We start from the raw sequence: 22,470 nt of genomic DNA, 5'->3' as shown, positions 1-22,470 counted from the left end.
TTCTCTAGTAAGGTAAAGGCAAATAAAAGACTGATTCAGTTATGCAGTAACTGGTAACATCAAATTACAGTCATATCATATGAGTATCAGATTTTTACTTGGTCATACAGTCCATTTTATAACATCAAATCAAGACTCTGTTCATATTGTTGAATATCACAGAGCACTGGAAACAGCTTAGCATTTCAGATGGGAATCATTTAGTGATAAGAGCAACAACAAATATATTTGAAATGGAGCCACTTTAGAACCATCTCTAGGGAGATGCTGATCATGGACTTCAGCATTTGCTGCCTATCTATTTTCCTCCAAGGATTTGTCCCTTTGGCTCTCAAAAATAGAAATGAAAAGGAATATCTGTTTAAATATTTGGAATAATTAAGGCCTTGGAACAATGGGGTAGTGAAAGAGGCTAAGGCACTTAAAGAATGATACACTTAATCCAATGAAAAACACAAGCTATCAATGGTTGCTTACCCAGAAACATCCAACACCACCATGTGCAATAAAACTGGTGCCAAGGTACCTTTATATCACAGTGCCTTGTAACTGCTCAAAAAAGTAATAACATACAATAATTAATGATTAATTAAGAAGTCTGAGATTAGCAAGACAAATATTGAAAGGAAAATTTTACAAATGGACAAAAAGTGTCAGAGGGAAAGGGAATGAGGCTGTGCTGCCATTAACTGCTTTCTCTGATAGCTCATTAAGTTGGCTTTTACCAAAGGAGTCAAGCCTAAGTGTGTGTATATGTGTGTGTGTGTGTGTGTATGCATGTGTAGCAGATGAAACATATAAAGCTAGCAGGAAGCTCCTGCTGGGGACCCAGGGAGACGAGTGCTCAGATTTCCCTGCAAGAGGCCAGAGAAGTGTTTGGGGGATATGCTCCCCTGTGGAGTTCAATAGCAAAGCTACCATTAAACAGTCAAAAAAACAGTGCCAGCAGAGGTGAGGAACAAAGGGAGAAAAGCAGTAACTGCTAAGAGAGCTGAAAGCCTGCTGCTAGCAGCAAGAGCTACAGCATTGGATATAGTGGCCATTTCTGATGTGTTTCTCATTCCACAGGAGAATCTGAACAAAAACACAGCTGGATTAACAGAGTATTAAGGGGGCAAATAGGGAAAGGCCTGAGAATAAGGAAGATAGGCAGTTCCTCTGGCTGAAATGAAGCAGATGAAAACACAGGTAAAAATTATAGCTGCCCGTATATAGACAGCAGATAGTACTATGAGAGGAAAGAGTGCAAAAAAGTCTGGCCTCTTTTATTGCTTCCTACTGGGAAAACATGGTCCTGCTTTACCGTTCCCCACAACTGATTCTAGGGTAAAAGACTTATCCTGCTAAAATATTTCCTTTCCAAATCTGGTCTAAGAAATTCAATTTTTGAATCCCCCACTTATTCTACATATGCAGTATCTAGATAAAATTTCCTGGAGTTACAAGGCAAAAAATGTTCTTTTTTAGTTTTCCTCCATCATCTGGTGTTACAAGTAAGCCAGCAATCAGAATACAGATGATAAATTACACCCTTTCAGCAGAATACAGGCCAGCTCCTCAGCCAATAGTAAAGTTGGCTTGACATAGCTTGAATAAACATGCATTTTTGTCAGTGAAATAAGATCCAAGGAGAACAAAATGCATTGAGTAAAAGGGTTCCATATTTTATGGTGATATTTTTATTAGACCAATAGAGTTAGACAAGCTTTTGAATGCAAGACATAGGTACAAGATCACTTTTACACTACAAAATGTTATGGCGTTTCTTTTTCTGATGTTTAGGATACCCCCCAAGCCTTTCCCTTTTGGCTATTATATTCAAGTTTTTATGGTACAACTTTTTTGTGCCTAGATGACTGGAACTGCTTAATGAACAGTTTACATAGCTTCATACTGCTGCTATACAACTCATAGAAAACTAAATACTGATTACTTAGAATAATAGGATTCTGAAAGGGTCATGGGAGGGAAAAGTGGATTAAATGATTGCTCCATGGCAAAAGTTTTGGGTAAGAGACTACAGAGATTATCAGATTAGGGCCTGAGGTTTAAGAAGAAACAAAAGGAAGAGTTACGAGGGAGAGAGGAACATAAAGACAAGGGAAGAGAGGATGAGCAGCACACACTTGTGGGAAGCAGGACAGTGTTTGTCTGCAGAGATGGAGTATATGTCACAGGGGCAGAGGAGGATAGAATGAGTCAGAAATAACAAAGAAATGCAAATAAATCAACAAGATGTTGATCAAATTGTTTCCAAGTAGAATGGTTTCAGTATTTTCCAAGAGGTAAGGACATAAGTGTGATAAGGCTCTTGAATTCAGCAAGGGCAGAACTAGAAGACTAAATGAATACAGAAGCACTGATTAACTGCAGAGGAAAGGCAGTAAGAGTACATCAAAGGAGAGCAAAAGAATCTCTTCAGACATAGAGGAGTAAGCAATTGCACGGTTTATCAATTCTCTTTTTAACTTTCATAAATAATATCAGGTTTAAAAGGAGAAGGTAAGTTCTAGTATATGAAAAGCACATGCATCTCTCTTTTAGCAGGAAGAAGGATTGAAGATGTATAAGGTAAGCAATTAGCTGAACAAGTCAGGGCATGTGAAATATTTAACTTTTAATATCCCTTCTGTTCGATTACCTAAAGCCTGAGGAAAAAGAAATACAAGACAATTTTTTCTCTCTGAGCCCAACTGCAAAGCTCAACTTGAATCTTCTATTCTCCTTACGACCACAGGTCTGCTGCTGACCTCACTGGGAGTCTTGTGCATGAACTGAACAGAATATCTAAATCAAAAATCTGTCCAGTGGGCATGATATGAGAATGGAAATAGAAGGGTTGTATTTGTCTTATTTATAATACATACTGCATACAGGGGAAAAAAAGACTCTAAGATATAGGGGTTGAAAAGTCTAGCATTCAAAAGTTAGCAAATGCTAGATTTAGGATTACCCTGCAATCTCATTTTGCACCTGTGTGCTGCATGGGGAATAGGACCTGTTGAAGTAGGAGGGCCCTTAAGGTGTAATCATGTAATTTGAGACTGTATCATACTAAATATGTTTGGGAAAAGGGAACAAAATAATTTCATATCATTCAAGAGCCTGATTTGTAACCAAATAATGTATTTTATTGTTTTTTTAATGTAAGCTCATACATTTATTTTAAAGTAAAAAATCTAAAAGCAAATTCTAGTATGTGCTGCTGTAATCAAATTCCAACTGTTATTTATCGTCAGCAGGGACTAAACCCTAAACTTTGAACTTTGTCTTCTACCAGTTGAGCTACAGGAATAACTGGAGCTGGCAGCACCAGAGGGAGGTGATTCCCTGGCATCAGAAGGCAGATCCACAAATAGCCTCTCTTGACCGAATGAGGCTATTTGTGGCCAAGAGAGGCCCCACTTAGGGCTTAGGGAATGGGACTGGAGGTCAGCTGGTTATGGAAAGAACCCACCAGCCAAAGCAGGATAGTGCTTGGTCAGAAACTCTGAGGCAGACTCTCTTCTACAACAGAAAATAATTCCATCAAGGCATGGCAGGAAAGAGGAGAAGAAAGGGTACCCAAGGAGCCGGAGTGGGGCAGGAGCTGCATGGCCACCTGGGGGTGTCATGACCACCCCTGGAGCTTGGTCTTGTCACAGGGAGCAAGGGGTGGGGCTGGTCCCTTGCCCCCCTGCTGCTGCTTGCCGTATCACAGCAGGGGGGGCATACAAATTTAAGACAAACTTCCACTAATTAAATTCTATACAGGGGAAATTATTTAAAAAATATATAATTTCCATGTGTAGACTCTAATGCGGAGGGGGGGCAGCTTAAATTCAAGGTAATCTTAAATTTAAGTAAATATGGTAAATTAATAAAAATACCATAGAAACAATCAAATCAAAACCAACATACCATACTCCCTGTCAAGTTGAGAATGATATGACCAAATTCTACTCAAGTGAAATTTGTCTGAGAAACTTAAGAGCAACTGAAATCATTGAGGCCACCCCTACATGTTCAGAGAAGATGCTCCAATGTGCTGTAATTACAGAGCACTGGAGCAGATTCAATTAATCAAGTCTACTGGAGCGTGTTAATTATTGCACTCCAGCAGACTCCAGTGTCAAGTGTATCAGCATCCCTGCACTGAAACGAATCACTAGCAAGGAGTGAGAGGAGGGGGGGGGGGGGGGGGGGGGGGGGGGGGGGAGGTCTTTAACAAAACCTTGTTCAAGAAGCTTTAGTTAAAGAGCTCCTGCTGCCATTTTTTAGCACAGGGACACTGGTACAAGTGACACTCCCGGTGTTTTAACTAGAGTGACTCTCAGAGTCACTCTAAAGTGCCTCCCTGCCCCGCACACAGACTCCTGGAGCACATGTATAAATGCCCTGACGTTTTAATGGGTGTTACACTACAGCTTCAACTACTGTAGTCACTTGAATGATTACCAGTTAGCTTTAGACACAGGCACAAATAAAACTCATTAGGTTAAATCACTAAACATAGAGGTAAACAATATTATAAATATATTTTTGTATTGGCAAGGTTTCTAACAACATCTACATCTCTTTAGCTTAATTTAAAAATAAGAGTTTTGCTATTAAGATGATGTTTGTTTATGTATACAGGGAAAAAAATCTCATGCTATCTCCTTCCTTCTATATATGCTTATGCATTAAAATTCATTAGCATGATTGAGGCATGGGAAATAAGAATAAGAACACCACAAAAAGGAACATGTATTACTATTGTCCATTTGCAAAGCAAGATGTATATCTGTGGCATGGTGATGTATGTTCCATGTTTCCTAATCTCTCATTGATTTCCAGGGGGGAAGTGGGGGGAGCGGGTCGTTATCAGCTTCAGTAAGTATTTGAAGATGTTCAGAATTTTCCTGGATCAGATTTTTTAAATCGGCTTTGAATTTAATAAGAATAACAACACCATATTTAGCCCTAATGAGTCCTTATCCCTTTTCTTTTTAGATATTGCTCTTACATTTGAAAATCACATTTGATCTTGAGCATTAGAGGGGAAAAAAGACTGAAAGATGATGGTGGAATGGAATTAACAACAACAACAACATGAGTTTCTGCAAGAACTATAAAGAAAAATATAAGAATCAGGGGAATAGAACAAATTCAAGTAAATACTGTTTCAAACAGCTTGCCTAATAGACATATATTATACTGTGAACTAGGTAAAACAAGATAGTACAGGCCATGGGCAGATTCAGCTAAAAGCACAGGGAGGCAGGTGAACGCTCCTAAAAGGTCTCATGGGAGCAGGAAGTGATGGGTTGAAGCACTACATGGTATGGCCATACTTCTCAGGAATCACACTGGCCTTCCAAAAAATAATCTCTGGAACAGCTACAAAAAAGAAATACTTCCCTGAGAACGTGCAAAACTCTACTTCTGAGAGAGAGAGAGAAACTTCTGAGCATGGTATAAAAAAGGAACAATTGGATTCCCCTTCCTTTTACTTCAACTGGTAAAATAATCACTTTGCCAAAAAAAACAAACAAACAAACCCTCCCCTCCCCCCCCCCTCAAAAAAAAAAAAAAACATATCAAGGATTTTAAATTGTTACTTCATTTCAACTGGTAAAATAATCACTGTACCAAAAAAACAAAACAAAACAAAAATCAACTCTCCCCAAACAAAAACAAACAAACAAAAAACCCCACAAAAAAACCATATCAAAGATTTTTAGTTCTCTCCTGAATTCCATGACTTCATTAGGACTGAATACTTTTATAGGAAAGCCATTTTTTCCTACTTGACCAAAATATTACTAAAGCATCTTGCCAATCAGATAAACTACAGAGATACAGAAGATTTCTTCCCTATCGCATCAAAGTCCTGGACAAAGGAATTTGATATGCACATGCACTGAAGATGCAAATGAAACTACATATCAACATGCCCTAGCAATATAGGCAGGCATCCCAAGTGAAATGACAAGAAATAAATAAAGAAAGAAAGAAAGAAAGAACAAAAACGAGTCAGGGATCATTTTTCACCTACTAAAAGAACACAGATTTTGCATTATTTTTCATATTTCAGTTTGACTACAAAGAGCAACAAAAGAGATGAAAATTATTCCAGGCTGCTCAGTTTTCCTCAGAGACCCACAGCTCTTATTTGCATCTTATCTGTCTGTGAACCAAGATGATGGAAATCTAGTTGTAGCACTTCTGCCTCTGGGAAGCATTGAGGCATGTGAAAATTTTAAATAGCAAACAAAAAGTATGCGAAACATTAAGGTAAGCAAAGTTTCAAACTGGCCCTTGAATTTGGAAGAAAGTTCAATTGGTTCTTAGCCAGATCATCTGTCTCTGATACAGCTACGATATAGCTGTATGATAACTACATAAAAGACAAGACCATCTACAATGATTTTATAAACCTGACACACATTTTATTTAAAGTATTAAATATGTGTATTTTTACCCTTTGCTATGTTTATTAGAACTAGGGCTTACACTAGCAAGAAATTGGTGCTTCCACTTTGTGACCTTGCAGACAGCAAAAATCATTGAGGCAGATTGTGTTCATTATTGCAGATACAGCTCAGGCTCATTTGGCATACAAACCCTATTTTTTCAGACATATACTGCTTAGCTAATGTGATCCATGTCAGTTTGAAACTTCATTTAAAAGTGGCCAGTTGAGTCACAAATTGTTTTCCTTTTCTAAGAGAGCAGTTTATACCTTTAATCTCTGGAGATTTAGGTTCAATTTATGGCTTAATTAAAATAAAAGAAGGAAATGGGTTTGGTGAGTCACAGTGAACATTTGCCAGCATTGTTCGTGTCCACTTAAAAGAGCTTAGAACTAAAATAGCAGGGGAGGTTGTAGGTCAAGACTCAAAACATACTGATGAAGCAGCATTGGACCTTTAGCCCTCTTAGCAGAACAGCATATGGGAAATCAGCACACACTTATCTGTTACTAGTTTTAGCTACTAGCACTTTGCTTTAATGAGTATCAAATTCACCTACTCTTAAAAAAGGGAGCATGAATTAGAACAGAAGAACATATATACAAAAACTTATTAAAATAAAAAATGAAAACAGCAGATTTTTTTATAAGTAATTACATCTTGGGTTCTTTGAATGTTGGATAGCTTGGACTCTTTAGGGTTACAAATGCTTTGTGTTTTCCAATGAGAAGCTGAAATCTTAACTGATCTTGATAGAGTTCTGCATACATAAAAGAGATCCTAAAGTCTAAAGTGCTTAAGAAAGGTATCATGTTTTTAATCGATATTAAATCTTTACTCTGTTCCAAATTTGCCTTTTTTTAACCTTGAGCAAGTCTCCTTGTAGCACAATATACAGCCCAGTACCATAGCAAAGGAGGGCGGGGGGCTAGTGGGGTGACTGCCCTGGGCACTGAAGCGAAGGGGTGCCAACAGGTGATTCACAAGTCAATATTGTTATAAATATTTGGAAAAATTTTGGCTGACAATGGCACCAATAAGTGCTGCATGCAGTCTGTTGGCGGGGAGGAGGAAGGGAGGGAAGGGGCACAGACCAGCCAGAGTCATATTCTAGCTGCTGGAAAGGCTCTATGCACCTGGATCAAAGAGCTGCAACCCCAGGAGGCATCTAGGACCCCAGGTAAGGCTGCTGGGGCCAGTCCAGGTGCTGGACCCAGGCTCCCCTGACCCATCCAAAACAATCTGCCCTGTGCCAGAATATGTGTGCAGAGGCAATCCCCAGGGACAGCTAGCAACAGCACAAAATTCCCCAAGGGAAACACATGTGTGTACTCATCTGGATGTGCCCCTGGAGTCAGTGGGAGAATTTCAGTTGACATCAGTGAGCAGTCAGGTCCCTCAGTTTCCCCCTCTGAAGAATGGGAATAAAGATTATGCAGGGTATTGCTAATTTGTAGAATACACTGCAAGGCATATCATAGAATCATACAAGTAGGGTCGGAAGGGACCTTGTAGATCTTCAAGTCCGACCCCCTGCCTGGTCAGGAGGAAACTGGGCTCAAGTGACCCCAGCCAGGTAGGCATCGAGCCACTTCTTAAAGACCCCCAGGGTAGGAGCCAGTACCACTTCCCTTGGAAGTTGGTTCCAGATCCTAGCCGCCCTAACTGTGAAGTAGTTCCTACGGATGTCTAATCTAAACCTACTCTCGAACAACTTGTGGCTGTTATTCCTTGTTATCCCTGGGGGCGCTAGGGGAAACAAGGTCTCCCCCAAACCCTTCTGGTCCCCCCCTAGTGAGTTTATATCTTGAAGGACTGGTGAAGACAAATCGTTTAAGTATATTTAAGCACATCAGGAATTTTGATTGCTGGGTTACATTGATGTCACTGGATTACTCTTTTTTTTCAAATGTAATGTACTTTATGTATTGACCAGGGACTTAAAGTATTCAGAGAGGTGCTTCTTGCTGTTTTATAAAGGAATTAGTGCTTTTGGAGCACTTGGATACCCCAGTGATGAGCACCATTAAACAGCTGATAAATCAAGGGGATAAAATAAGGATACTGGGTTCATCATTATAGCATGATGTCTACAAAATACAGCGTACTCCCATTCACTCTGATATAAGCTTTTACGGAAGGGACTGGATTTTTGTTCTGCTTCTGGAGTGCATATCACAATGGTGCTTTTCTTCACAACTATAGCTCATAGGCTCAATGATAGTACAACTAAATAATAATAATATTACGCTGCATAACTGGAATGCTTGCACATTTGATGACATAAAATTTTTGCACATTTAAAATATAGTCAAATAAAAACTTTCAGAATAAGAAGTTAGCTTTAGCCTCTACATACCATAAAGTTTGTTTGCAGTTGCTTACCTGCTCTAAGGAGTGAAATGTCAGGAAGGGAGGTGTTTTATTTTGTTTCTCAACTTTTTTAGGAAGTTAATTAAAAAAAAAACCTTTATTTTGATTATGTTCACCAGTTTTAGAACTGATAAATATAGCAATGTTCCTTTGACTATGTCTTTGTTACTAAAGTAGCTGGGCATCTACAAAGAAAATAGAGATACTGAGTGAGTATAATATTTCTATGTAGAAGAACATCTCTAGCATAGTATTTGAAACTCATCTGTTGTGTAAAGCTTTTTCAAAGGATTTTTGGCTTGTTCTTATACTTACTACTCCACATATTGCCAAATTTCCAAGTCCTTAGATTGGGATTTGATCTTTCCCCCCACAGAGATCTAATGGGAGCCAAGAGGAGGTAATGTCCACAAGGGAAGGAAATTTTAGATACTCCCAGTTCCATTTGGAATAGGTGATGTGATTTAGCCCCCCAAGGTTTTACTGGATCTTTAGGAAAGATCAGGTAACCTTTTTCATTAGGTATACAAACAGTCAGACTGAGCCTATGGGTTCAATAGGTTTCACTCTCACTCCCAATCTTGTTCCAAAGATCACCAGTAAAATAAGTAAATAAATGGATGAAATCCTGGTCCCCTTGAAGTCAATAGTTTTGCCATTGAGTTAATGAAGCAAGGGGACCTGGAACCTGGGATAAACACTGAATAACCATATACAGCGTCCTCATTTAGGAACCAAGATGTTTTTACATAATACCTAGTGTAATATTGAAATTTTCTAGCAATTATTCTAATGTTTACTGCATGGCAGCACTTTTCCAGACGCACACCAAATTCTCTTCCGCAGTGCCACAAAGTAATAATGTTTTGCTGTAAGCCACAGCAATGCAAACCACAGGCAAATTCCTCAGCCGGCACACACAGCTAGAGCAATGATTTTACTACAGCTACAATGGTTTACACCTGCTAACAATATGACTGCATAAATCTAGCATCTATTATCATTCATCATAATTGAACCCAAACAAAACTATTTATAAAATGAAACCAAAAAACAAATGGATGAAAAAAACATATAGTGTAGTGCAATTAAGCACAGCAGCCACTTAATACTGCACAAAAATAGCAAACACATGCTGAGAAAATGAAATGAAAGAAAAAAAAAGAAGGCAATGTCTTTAGTTTCACCTGTGTTAAATCTGTGAGTGACTCCAATGAATTCAGTAAATTTATAATTAATTCAAATGGACATAACTGGTAGCAAAACTTGGTCTCAAGTGAGAAAGAATGCTATGTTCAATTGAAATTGTAAGTGTGACTAGTATGCCATTGTAGTTAGTATTTGGCGAAGAAACAGGCCTCTTGGTTGTGAAATATGAAATCAAATCTAAAACATTCACTGTAAAGTTCTCAGTCCCCCATCCCCCACCCCAAAACAACACTTCCAACTGCACTCCCTAGGCATTCCCTAGGTCCATATGGCACATTTGCTCAGTTGTGAATCAAAACACAACTCACAATCTACTTAACCACCTGTGTCTACCTCCACTCTCCCCTGCTGAATGATAAGAGCTGATCAGGTCCAGTGTTTCTTGAGGCTATGTTGCACGTGACACTCAGCACTTGTTTTATATAGATTGTAGTTATCATCACTGTACCATATTAAAAGTTGGAACATGTTCTTAGCAACCACACAGTAATGTTTACTATGATCTCCCAGCCCACATGCTTCATAGGGAGCTCTGGAAAATCAGACCTCTGAAGCTGGTGGTGGGTGGAGGGAGTCACGGAGAGTTGAGCCCAGGAGATGGTGCCATTCTTGCCACTGGATCCTGCTAGTTTCCCGAGACCTGAACTAGTTCAAGTTTCCCATGTGGGCCTAGGGCTAGGACCCAGAATCACTGTGGGTTCCAGACCCAGGACCACAAATTGCTTGCACCTCAAATTGCTTTTGTTATCTCCATGGAGTGGTCAGACAATAGTATAATGCATGCTAATATGTATTATACTAATTCATCATACTTAATATGATCTGAAGATACTCCTCCTGTGAATAGTCCTAACTTTTCTACAATACGAGTGCACTTAGCATGTATTTTACTGATTGAATGCATGGACACTTGCATTTTAAATGCAGTTAACATGTTCTAAATGGAAAACGAAACAAGGCTCTTAGGCCAGACATCACACTTTTGATTGGAATGATTGGAAACTGGTCTATACCCATAACAGAACAGAAGTCCAGAACAAACAGACTGGTTTAAAAATGGCAGAACCTGGTCTAAGATTTGCCCCTCGTACCAAACGGTGAATGTGTGTTCTGTTCACTACCAATCTAAACTATGCCACTGGCAGAAAATGAAACATAACTTAAATCGAGTCCACTTCAGGCTTTTTTAATGTCTGTACCTAACCTTACTGTCTACAATACAACCTGGTCTAACTTCTGATGTTTTTCTCTTACATTTACTCTGATAAGAAATAACTTTTTCTGCATATGCAAAACACAACTAGTAGCACCAGGATTTCTTTGTCTTCTATATAGGGCAATTACATTGCACTATTAATCACCTTAGTGTTGGAGTGCCACACAGAATTAAATGAAGGAACCTTACAAAACCCCTTTGAGGCAAGGGGTTATTGTTGGCCCCATCTTAGCGATGGAAAACAGAAATAGAGAAACACTGCTCACGGTGAAGCAGGAAATTCAGGTCAGAGCTAAGAACAGAACACTGATTACCCAATTTACAAGCAAGTGCTTTCCCTTGCTGGTACCATTGGAAACTTGACTTGACAACTTGTGCAGTTAATATGGGAGCTTCACGGAAAAAATGCCAAAGAATCCAGCACTAATTTCTTCTACAGAGCAGTAAATAGTGTGTAAAATGTGTGTGCAACAAGGAATCTCTGGGCATTTATACACATGCTCCAGAAGTGTGTGTGTGGAGTGGAGGGCACTTTAATTAGAGTGGCTCTGAGAGCTGCTCTAATTAAAGTTCCCAGAGCATCTTGCGTATCAGCATCCTCACACTTAAAAATGGCAATGGGGCACTTTAAAGCAACCAAGAGCTTAAAAATGGTGGTGGGAGAGCTTTAAAGTGCCCCCACCATCATTTTTAAGTGTGAGGACACTGATACATGAGACACTGGAGTCTGCTGGAATGTGGTAATTACCATGCTCCAGCAGACTCGATTAATCAAGCCTGCTCTGACACGCTGTAATTACGGTGCATCGGAAAAGCCTTGCTTCTCATGTATAGACACCCTCTGTGCCTGATCACTGGTCATTATTTATTACAAGTTTTGCATCCATATCCCAGGACAGAAGGAGGAGCAGAGGAAATATAGGATCAAAATTATGTCTGTCTAGAAAACAAGAGAAAATGAATGGAGCACCCACAAATATACCCTGTCTTTCCATATCACTTTTTAATTTTTTTCCCAACAAAAAATGTTCATTATCTTCTCTGAGAAGAGTGTGGAAAGCCTCCTAGAGGCTTCCACATCTCTCTCTCTCTCTCTCTCTTTCAAGGTGATAAACCATGTAGAAAAGTAACTCTCAGTAATGTTATGATTGCAGATTGGCCTGTTGTCTTGTGGCTGCCAAGCCTGGCTAAGCATGGAAGCAATTTGTGAATAGCAGCAGTGGAATCTCTGAATAGCTCTAATTAATGGATGCCAGGGAGCTGGAGCAAGCTCACCAGCAACAAAAAAGAAGGTATTTCCCTGAGACTTTTGAAAGCCCAGTCTATTATTTAACCAGCCAAGCCTATCTACATCCCTGAGAGCTGAGTGGAGGCAAAAATGACTCCATTTGAAAGTGTTCTATCCAGCTTCCTCTGCTTCCAATGAGAAGTGGAAAGGAATCATTGTAGAAACTTTTCCGTCACAAAGTTCCTTTGCACAATCTAACCAATGTTATTTTCCATTGCCTACATTGTTTCCCCCTTTTTTGTGCAGAACATTTATGCATAAGGAAAGGCAATTTGGTTGTCCTAAGAAAAGAGCGATTTTAGGATGGGTGTAAGTAATCTATTTGTTCCATAACCTTTTTTTTTCTCCTTATCTGAGGATAAATGTGGTGAAGGCACCACTAAAAGCTAAGGGGAATTAGAAATAGCTGGCATGTAGCATGTAGCTGAGCTTTTGGCTATATGTTTCTACTACATTCCATAGTCTGTTCTAGTTCATTGGGACTTCACGGCTCAGTCCTAGGGGATACACAAAGGATTAAGTTTCATCCCTTGCTTTATAAAATCTTGGATCACCTGGTTATCTTCCTGAATCTTTCTATGCTTCAAAGGCTGAGAAAAAGCTAATCAAGCAAGAATATTTACAGTAAGGAGTGAAGCCATCCCTTCAACACTTCCTCTACCTGAGACATACATATTGGAGATAGGCTGTATTGTTCCTGATTGTGCTACAGCCCACGTGCTTGTATTGTCACAGAATCTTGTGATTTCCAAACCTAACAGGGCCACAAGAAAATAAAAAATATTAATTTGGTAGAGAAGCCTCTGAATTTTCTGACAGGAGGAGGCATATTTTGCTCCCCATACAGAAGGGGATTGAACACCAAGTCAGGAAGACCTTGGTCACTCTTCAGGAACAGGATAAATCATATGAATGACGGGAGCCCACATACCATTGAAACTTTGTGCTCCTTTCTCCTGCCTCCTAGTACTTTCTTCACTGATAGATAGCCCTAGGACTTGGAGGGAGCTCCACTGCACAGAATTGCCTTCTGTGTGGCTTTACCATCTGGGGGAGATGAAACCAATCTCCCTGCCTAAAACCATCCTTAGACTGCCTAAAACCATCCTTAGACTCCCCAGCCCACCAAAGAGTCTGGTTCAGGATGTGGAAGAGGGAGTGCCATAGAGCTAGCTGGACCCTCTTACAGCAGCCAGGAAGATATAAATATGGATGCCAAGGAAAGCAACTACCCCACTGAGTGAACTTTAAACCTTGCCTCTGAATGTCTTGGCTGCTGTAATTGAGCACACTTGCATTTTGATATGGGTATTACTGCTAGGAAGGATCCATATGTTAATGTTGCATTTTGGCAGTGACTGAGCTCTAATTATATAGATTATATATAGAGATTTTATATATATATATATAAAATCTGACCTTTCAATTCCCTCTGAAATGCACAACTAAAGGAGTGATCTGTACCTCATAGCACTGGGTCATTCTTATTTATGGCACCTTACATGCATATGGCTATTGATTAAAAAAAGAAATGGTCATTTGACAGTAAATGGTTTTAAAAAATAAAATAAATTTCTGCCCTTAGATATAGACACAAGTCTTCACATAAAGAGCCAGACATCTTTATGTAGATCAGTAAATGAATACCATGGCAAATAATAATCACATATATAACCCCATTGTCTGCAAAGGAAGTAGATGCAAAAATAGGTCTTTCATTTCAAATGAGTTAAAAACAATACTAATCTATTAAAGAAAAAAAATCCAACCTTTTTTTATTTGTTAAAAAAGAGATGGCATCATTTATTTATTTATTTATTTATTTGTAAAATAAGTGGAGATTCCAGATAACCTATAAGTCTCTAATTTTATTTTCAAAACCCTGTCTGCTCTCTATTTCTTTGACCTTTGCTGCCTAGCAACCTCCACAGAGCTTTCTTATTCTATACTACTTCTGGAGGGTTTACATTTATATTTATTTATTTATGATCATGTGTAGAAGGGAAATATGGAAACAAACACTGTTTGTCCCTCCTGGGTAACTTCCAACCCTCCGCATCACAGCCCAGTGAGAACTATAATTCCTGGTCTTTCAATAATACAGGTACCTTCCCTTAAATTCAGTGAGGAATAGAACAAACCCCATTTTTATGATAGGAGGTGAACTGTCAAGTCCCTGGAGCATTTTGCTGCAGTCACAGGCACTGGTCTTTTTCAGTCCTTCTAATTGTGTTGATTGAATCTGCAAAAGCCTTTTTATACTGGAACATCATGTACTGGTAAAGCTTCTGCTTTCAAGAAGCCTTGGAATTCTTGAAGAACAGGCACTGACAGAGGTTATACTGCAATACTGACTCTCGAAGAGTTTCTACAGCATCTACGCTGTGGAGAAAACAAAGATTAAACCTTTGATCTCTCACTGAGTCTGTGCTTCAAGTTATAACAGTTTGCAAAGGGAAGGGAACTGCAGTAAGTAGGTTCAAACAGGAAAGATGAGGAATCACATTGTACAAGCCCCAGGGCATGTCTGCATGTGCAAATGCTGCCAGATGGGTTTATTTCAGAGTAATTTACTCTAGAGTAAACCCATCCCAGGCAGGCTTCTTCTATACATGTGCCCATTTGGGAGCAAATTTACTGCTCCCATCCACTTCGTCCCTGCACCAGCCCCCTGGGTGCTAGCCCAGGGGCCAGCAGGCAGCAAAAGGTCAGGAGACAACTGTCTTCTGGCAGGGGCTCGGAGATTGCTCCCTACCCTGGCAGCTGCCTGCTGCTGGGTCAGGCTCCAGTGGCAGAACACAGGGAAGAATAATGTCCCCCTGCCCTGGCAGCAGGGATCACCTGGCCCCAGCTCCCTGATCAGCAGCAGGGACCTTGGAAAGAGCTGCAGGGGAGAAGCAGATCCCAGCCTCCTGCCCTGATCTGCCAGTGGGACAGCTAGCAGTGAACCCCTGGGCTGGGAGGGGATTCCCACAGCTCGTTCCAAGCTCTGCTTTGATCTCCCAATCAGGGCATAGGGATGGGAAAAAGCTGCACGGCTGGGACATGCCCCAGACTGGGACAGTTCCCAGCTAGCCCCAAGCTGCATGGGGAATTCTGCATGTGCATGAGCTGGCTGGGGACTGCCTGAAACAGGACAGTCCCCAGGCAGACCCAGTTTGCATGTGCAGACTTCCCCATGCAGCTTGGGGCTGGCTGGGATCTGTCCCAGTCTGGGGCAGGTCCCAGCCAGGTCCAGGCTGGGTGGGGAACTCTCCCCATTCAGACCGTGATAATAGAGCAGGGGCTAGAAGCTCCCTGCTTCTGGGGCAAGGGGACATTGTCCCTGGCCCAGCAGCAGGCAGATCCTGGGGGCAAGAAGCAATCTCCTGCCACCTGCTGCCTGGTTGACTGGGACCAAATTTGCTCTTTGTTGGCCATCTACGCGTGCTTTGCTGCACAGTAATTTCTTGGCAGTTGATTTGCTACTTGTATTTGCAGGTAGCAAATTAACTGCCAAGTAGAGCAAATTACTGAACAGTAAGGGTCTGAACATTTAGACACAGGCACAGTAATTTGCTCTACTGTGCAGTAAAGTATCTTGTGTAAACATGCACCAAGAAAAAGAGTTATAGAAGTGTACTGCTTCCCAAAACTAGGGACAGAAAGCAGAGGTCTCCTGTGCCTTCATTGGATGGGAGGTGCTTCTTGGTCTTCTTTTGAATAATTCTTTCCAAGGCTGTCGAGAATTACCTTATGTGGTTATAATGTTTTTTGACTCATAAACTGAGGTTTGCACCATGTCCTCTATCCTTAGTAAGATAACACTTATTCCTTATTCTCATTTGTAGTGATTCTGAAAGACTTTGCAATCATCACTGGATTAATAACACTCTTCCCATACCCCTATTCCAGTGAATTATATCACTATTATGAACACTCTTTTAAAGGCAGTGACAGTGACCTTAAAGGTAGAGTAATTTGACTGAGGTCATCGAGTCAGTAGCAGAGCCAGAAACTGAACTCAAATCTTCCAACTGCCATTCCTCAAGCTATTTGCTAAATTATTTTATCCTGATAGATAAATCTGAATAAATATTAAAAAATCAACAGCAACCCCACATCTTATCTACCCCAAAATATATGTTTTCGGGAATAAAAACACCCCCCTTGTCTTGATAAGGTTCGTATGCTTTTATTATTCATGATAAGTTGTAGGACTAGGAAATGTTTGTGAATCACAGGCATTTACCCACTTTTAAATACAAATGGTTTTTCATCCAAAATGTCCAATACTGGGAAATGTACTATAACTATCTATTCTTTTTTTTTCATTTTAAAGTTACCCTGTACTTAGATGAAGTAACTTAAAGCAGAAGCAATATTAGATGATTTTACTGTCTTTTCATGCAATGCCATTAAATAAGTGGTTGAAAAAATAAAAATAACCTGGTGACATTCACACACTTTGGAATGGGTCTCCAAAGAGTTCATGGTCTGAAAAAGGAGATAAGTTAGTTATAAATCAAGAGAGAGGGATGGGTGGGTGAGTAGAGCCAAGAGTAGAACTATAATTCCGGAAACATTTCTGTTTCTATTTGTGGCGGGGCACCTTTGGGTGCCTGCCACTTGAAGGGCAGAGGCAGGCAGCTCCCAGGTGCCTGATGAAGGCAGCCATTCTCAACAAGGCATATAAAGGTTGCAGTTTGCTGAAGCCAGGGGAGGCAGAATCATTGCCTATCTGAGCTGCAGCAAGAGATAAGGGCAGGAGCTTATGGAGATGGTTTAGAGGCTCCTGGTCCTGGGCATGACATAAAATTGGACCCTGCCAGGGAAGGATGTCCTGCTGGGGCTCCTGGTGGTGTGGGAGTCCACAGGAAATGCCAGGCCAGTTACCTGCCTGGTAAAAGGCAAGGAGGGGTGCCTTGGCCCCAGCCCCCATTTTTGGGTGGGTTTTGGAGGCAGCTGGGGAAGTAGTGGGGGCCAGGTATGCCCATAAGTAGGTTCCTGAGCCCAGCAGAGATGCAGATCCCAGAGACCCCTGAGGAGGTAGGATGGAGAGCATTGTGAAGTCCCACACAGAGTAGGGCTGAAGTACAAGTAGGCCTGAAGGGTTGTGCGTGTGAGGGGGCTGAGTAGGGCTGAAGTTGGAGTAGGCCTGAAGGACAGCCCAAGGGGTGCACTGACTAGGGCTGAACGAGAGTAAACTTGAAGGACAGCGTGGGGCCCAGCCCCATGAGAAGTTGTGCCTGGTGGGAGGCTTGGGGCAGAATTAGCCCAGGGTTTGGCATAAGGCCGACCCACGTACAGTAGGGGAACTCGCAGAAACCGAAGGTTCTGCGTGGCAAGGCCATTATGAGAGTAGCAAACCCTGATGGCCCAAGAGGGGCTGCTCAAGGAGAAGCAGGGCAGTGGAGTGTGGCCCCATAATGGGCAATATGCCAGAGGCCCCAGCGAGAGAGGGGCAGAGTGGAAGAGGCCTCCTGTGAAAGGAGAGGTGGTGTGAATATGGGTGTGTGGAGCCAAACTTTGGATTCAGTTTGCTCCAGCCCCAGACTGGGAGTAATATTAACCTGGATGCCATCTGCGAGGCATGGGCTGTGGTGTAGGGGAGGTCAGAGCCACAGATAGCACATCCTGGTATCGGGGCAGTAATGGGGAGTCCCCCGTGTGTACCATCCGTATATGAGAACAACCAAGTCATGGCAGGTGGGATTGGGTGAATTACCCCATAGAGACTGGTGGGCAGGCTGACATAAGACCCGGCCTGAGAGTTGCCACTTGTCAAACTATTCCTGGATCTGACACTGGTATGGTATGGGCAAGCTACTTCACCTCTGTGCCTCTGTTTTCTCTCCTCCGACTTCTCAAAGTAGACTGTTGATTGTTTGGAACAAGTCCATGCACAATCAATCTATCTCAATTGGTGCTACCATAATAAAAATAAGCAATAATAAATATTTAAATTGAAATTGTGGACCCTCTCTACTTATAAACATTTTTTCATGATTACTTTTCACAGAGTGCCAACATTCATTTTAAAACAAAAATCAAATGACTCTTGTTTTCCTTTTACCAAGAACAAATGTAAAAATACGTGCTCCTACCCTGACAAGGCAACATTGCTAGGAATAATGTCCAGATAAAAAGTAGCAACAGAAGTGCAAACTCACCCATCTACCACCTTATTCACGTGGGCAAGGAGGCAGCTGAATAAAGCTGAATCGCTGTCATGTAAACGGATGACTGAAAAAAAAATATGTATGAATGGGTTTCACCATATAAAGAAGAAAATAGGATTATTACCAAAGCAAACACTAGAGGAAATATTTTGAAAACAAGCAAAAATGGAGATATAGAAGGTTCTTCAGGTTTTTGGAATAGTAAGTTGGAAGATATCTTCCTAACTTCTGAAACCTGAATTTAGACATTATAAAAGAAAACTACCCACTGCCTTTATTTTATGCTTTAAAAAAGCTGGTATAGTCAATTCTTCCTCCTGGGAAATGCCTGCAGACTTTTTTGAGTCTCAGGTTACATTCTCTATCTAAACCTGAAATAAAGAAAGGCCTCTTAAGAAAATTAGCAAGAAGTTATGCAAAGGCAGATGAGATCTACTTTATAAATGCAAAACAAACATGTTGTAAAAAATGTGCCAAACAATAAGGTATCTCTTGTTTTAATTACATATGTATTTAATCAATGAAGACTGCTATCTAACTTTTAATAATAGGAAGTATTATTCCCATTATTAAATCCTGATCCCGTTACCCTGATGTTATTCCATATTTATTCCAGTGTACCTGAGATCAGAATTTGACCCTAGGTTATCAGAATAATGGAAACGTAGACTACATGAAATCATCAGTGTTAAAAAAAAACAACTTTATCCAGGCACTGTTAAATGTTCTCAACCGTTGCCTGAACAAAAGCATGAAATCATAATAAAAAGAAAGTTGTTGTCAAAGGGAGATTGGTGAATGATGGTTAAATAAAAACTTTAGAACTATTGCCATAATGGTGTAATAAATAAAGCATACAAAGACAGAACAAAACCAAACCAATACTAAGACTTCCATTATTTTAGGAAAATGTGCAACACTTGAACATCTACCCACATTATAAAGTGAGAGATGAGATGCTGCCAGGAAAACAGATGTGCTTTGGATGCTTACATCTATCTGTTAGGAGGCGCACTGAAGATAAAAGTTACTAAAATGGAAAAGTCAAAATATAATATTCTATTAAAAGTCATTTAACTGCCCTTGTGGATACAGAAAGAAGAAACTGTTTTATACAATTGTGTTGGTAAAGACATTTCTTCTTCCTCCCATTCAGTACTTCTAGTGGTAGACATCTCGCCTATGAATAAGTCCTGACATATGTTGCAGTGCTTAGCTACTAAAGGTTACTGGACGATTTGCAATACCATTTGTTATACTTTACATTTCTCCCATTTGATAGCACTTTGTTTAAAGGCAGGAATAGAGTGTCTAGTGGAATCAAAGAGAACTACTCTGTTCTATGGCTTAAGATATCAGCTGCATGATATTTCATGGTATTAATTTTCATGTATCTAGTGTGGAGAAGATCCTTTGATGCAGTTAACTGATTTATGTATACTTAAATTCTTCAGATTCTTAAAATTTAAAAAAAAAAAAATCCATGGAAGATGTCAGAGTGACAGCCCTGGGGGGAAAAAAAAAGGAAGAAGCTGTTTTTGTTTGAAGGCATAAGCAGGGATGATCATACGTCTCTGTCTCTGGAACAGATAATACAAGGGTCCCAACCAAGCTGTGGCCTGTGGACAACACAGCATTACCACCATAAAGTAATAATAAAAAATTAAAAAAATATAAAAATGATATGTCCATAACATAGACAGGAATACTTAGGTGGTGGTAGTGTAAGCCATCCCCTACTGATGAACCTCATCTTGGATGTGTTATGTTGGTTATTGCTTACATCTACACAAATCACTGCTCTAGGAAGGAGGATGGCAGGTGCTAGGGGATGTCTCTCTGCTAAGAACTGAGGTGATAGCCATCACCACAAGAGGAGAACCATTAAAAACTGGGGACTGGCATGTTGCATACAGTGCCATATAAGCATAGGTGTTCTTAACACCATTCCAGCTTACATCCTTGAACCTCCTTGCCTATAATTAATTCTCTTAGTATCCTGACTACATGGCAAATTATGCAGCTAACTGGAAATGGAGTGAAAACTGAAATTTTGTCCCCCAGAAATGTATTTTTCCAAAGCTTTGCATTTTCTGACCAGGTCTATTCATTTGAAAATACTAGTTTCTAGATACTCCGCTGACAAATGGTTGTTTAACACAGGTCTGCCTATGAATGGCTTGCCCTGGTTTGTGGATCTATAAATACACATTTATGTGCTGTAGACACAAATATGCATTTGTGTTAGCTTTCATCCCTGCTGTGTTTGTACAACACAGTGTGACATTCACAAACAGAGAAGAAAAGAGAATGAAGTGAAGAGCATTCAGTAGTGCTGTCTAGCATTTTAAATGAAGTGAGAAAAATAAATTAGTGCCAACTTCATCAACTGCTAAGCTCAGAGAGACTGAAATGAGAAAAAGAGGCAAGGCGGGATAGGCAGAGATATAAGGAGATCTAAAATGAAGTTCTCAGCCTCCCATGCAGTCTCAGCAGCACTAATACATCTACAGTTGAACTGTACCTTATTCCAAAGTACATTATTCATTTTAGATCTAGATTTAACTCTGCCTCTGGTGACTGATCTTGTGTTTCACTATCACTGTTAAAGACAACAGAGCTTTGTCATGTCCAACTGACTTCCAGGCAAGAAAATCTAGGTCATTTCACTAACATGAAGTGATCAAGCCTCAGTGGACCAGGCAATGAGGTAAAACCCATTAGCTCCACTTTACAGAAAGTAAAGTAGCTTGACCAAAGTAACACAAAAACTAGGAAGATGGCTTACCTGATTTCCAAACTCTTATTTTAACTGCCAGAAAACATTGTCTTCGTCATTTACTAATGTTACTAGCATATGAAATGCTGACTCTTGAGACTGAATTTACAGAAAAATATGTGTGCACTAAATAATTAGTTATTTTAAAAAGTATTATATGTGGCTAGATTTGCAGAGGTTGCAATCATCATCTTAGGCCAGTGACTTCATCTGGCTTTGAGGATGGTCAGCACCTATCAAAATCAAATTTAAGGCTCCTGGCTTGTTAAGTGCTTCAGCATGCTAAGTTTCAATAGCCTACATGTGCTTCATCACCACATTTTTCCTAAAGCAATAGCTCAGATAGTTTCAAATACATTGGAAATGCAAAAAGATCTCCTAGATTATCTAATCTGTCCTTTTCCCTTTAGATGCCCATGTTAAGACAGAAGAAGCACTCTAGGTAACATTATCTGTTTGTCACAGTACAAAAAAAAGGTCTTCATAGTGTTTAACAGAAACAAAGATTTTTTTCAGATATCTTTTTAGTTACAAATTCCCAGACATCCTTCATGAGACTATGAAGAACACTCTTTGCTGTATGCTGTATACTCATCGCTAGATTACTGGTATATCTGTGACTATAATTTCTGAAAGATGAAGGCTTTCTTGGGTATTCACAGATGTCATACAAATGGCATCACTTTAAAACAAAAGAAAAGTAGTGAATGGCATTCACTATTATAAACTGAAGATGAACAGCTGGATATTAATGGCTTTGCCAACTTCAAGTAAGCAGTTGAGTCCTCTTTATTAATGAACAACTCTGGTTCAGCTGATAGCTTCCTGTAACGATAATATATTTTTAATAAATCCATCCCGGCTAAACCCAGCCCAGAGAGTGGCAATGGTGGTGGGGGCTGGGCAGGAAGGTTGCCTTCAGGACAGTGCCAGAAGCCAAACGTAATCTGGGAGGGCAAGGGGGAGGGGTGAGTGGGGATCTGGGGTACTGGAGGGGAGGGAGGTGA

General features: G+C 40.3%; 1 protein-coding gene across 7 annotated transcripts in view; it reads right to left on the bottom strand.

The window, feature by feature from the left end:
* LRRC4C (leucine rich repeat containing 4C) overlaps window positions 1-22,470 on the bottom strand; it is a 262,284-nt gene that overhangs the window by 63,514 nt on the left and 176,300 nt on the right. For 4 of the 7 annotated variants that reach the window (XM_025206696.1, XM_025206700.1, XM_006025853.2 and 1 more), the window contains exon 4: window positions 18,676-18,748. The exons of the other annotated variants lie outside the window; for them this stretch is intronic. The gene's annotated coding sequence lies outside the window, so the exon portion shown is untranslated. The remainder of the gene's footprint in view (window positions 1-18,675; window positions 18,749-22,470) is intronic. 7 annotated transcript variants of the gene reach the window in all.

The sequence above is a fragment of the Alligator sinensis genome, unplaced genomic scaffold (genome assembly GCF_000455745.1).
Source record: "Alligator sinensis unplaced genomic scaffold, ASM45574v1 scaffold10_1, whole genome shotgun sequence".
In the NCBI taxonomy this organism is placed as follows: domain Eukaryota; kingdom Metazoa; phylum Chordata; order Crocodylia; family Alligatoridae; genus Alligator; species Alligator sinensis.
Note: the sequence above shows the minus strand (reverse complement) of the source record. Positions and strands in the feature narration are given on the sequence as shown.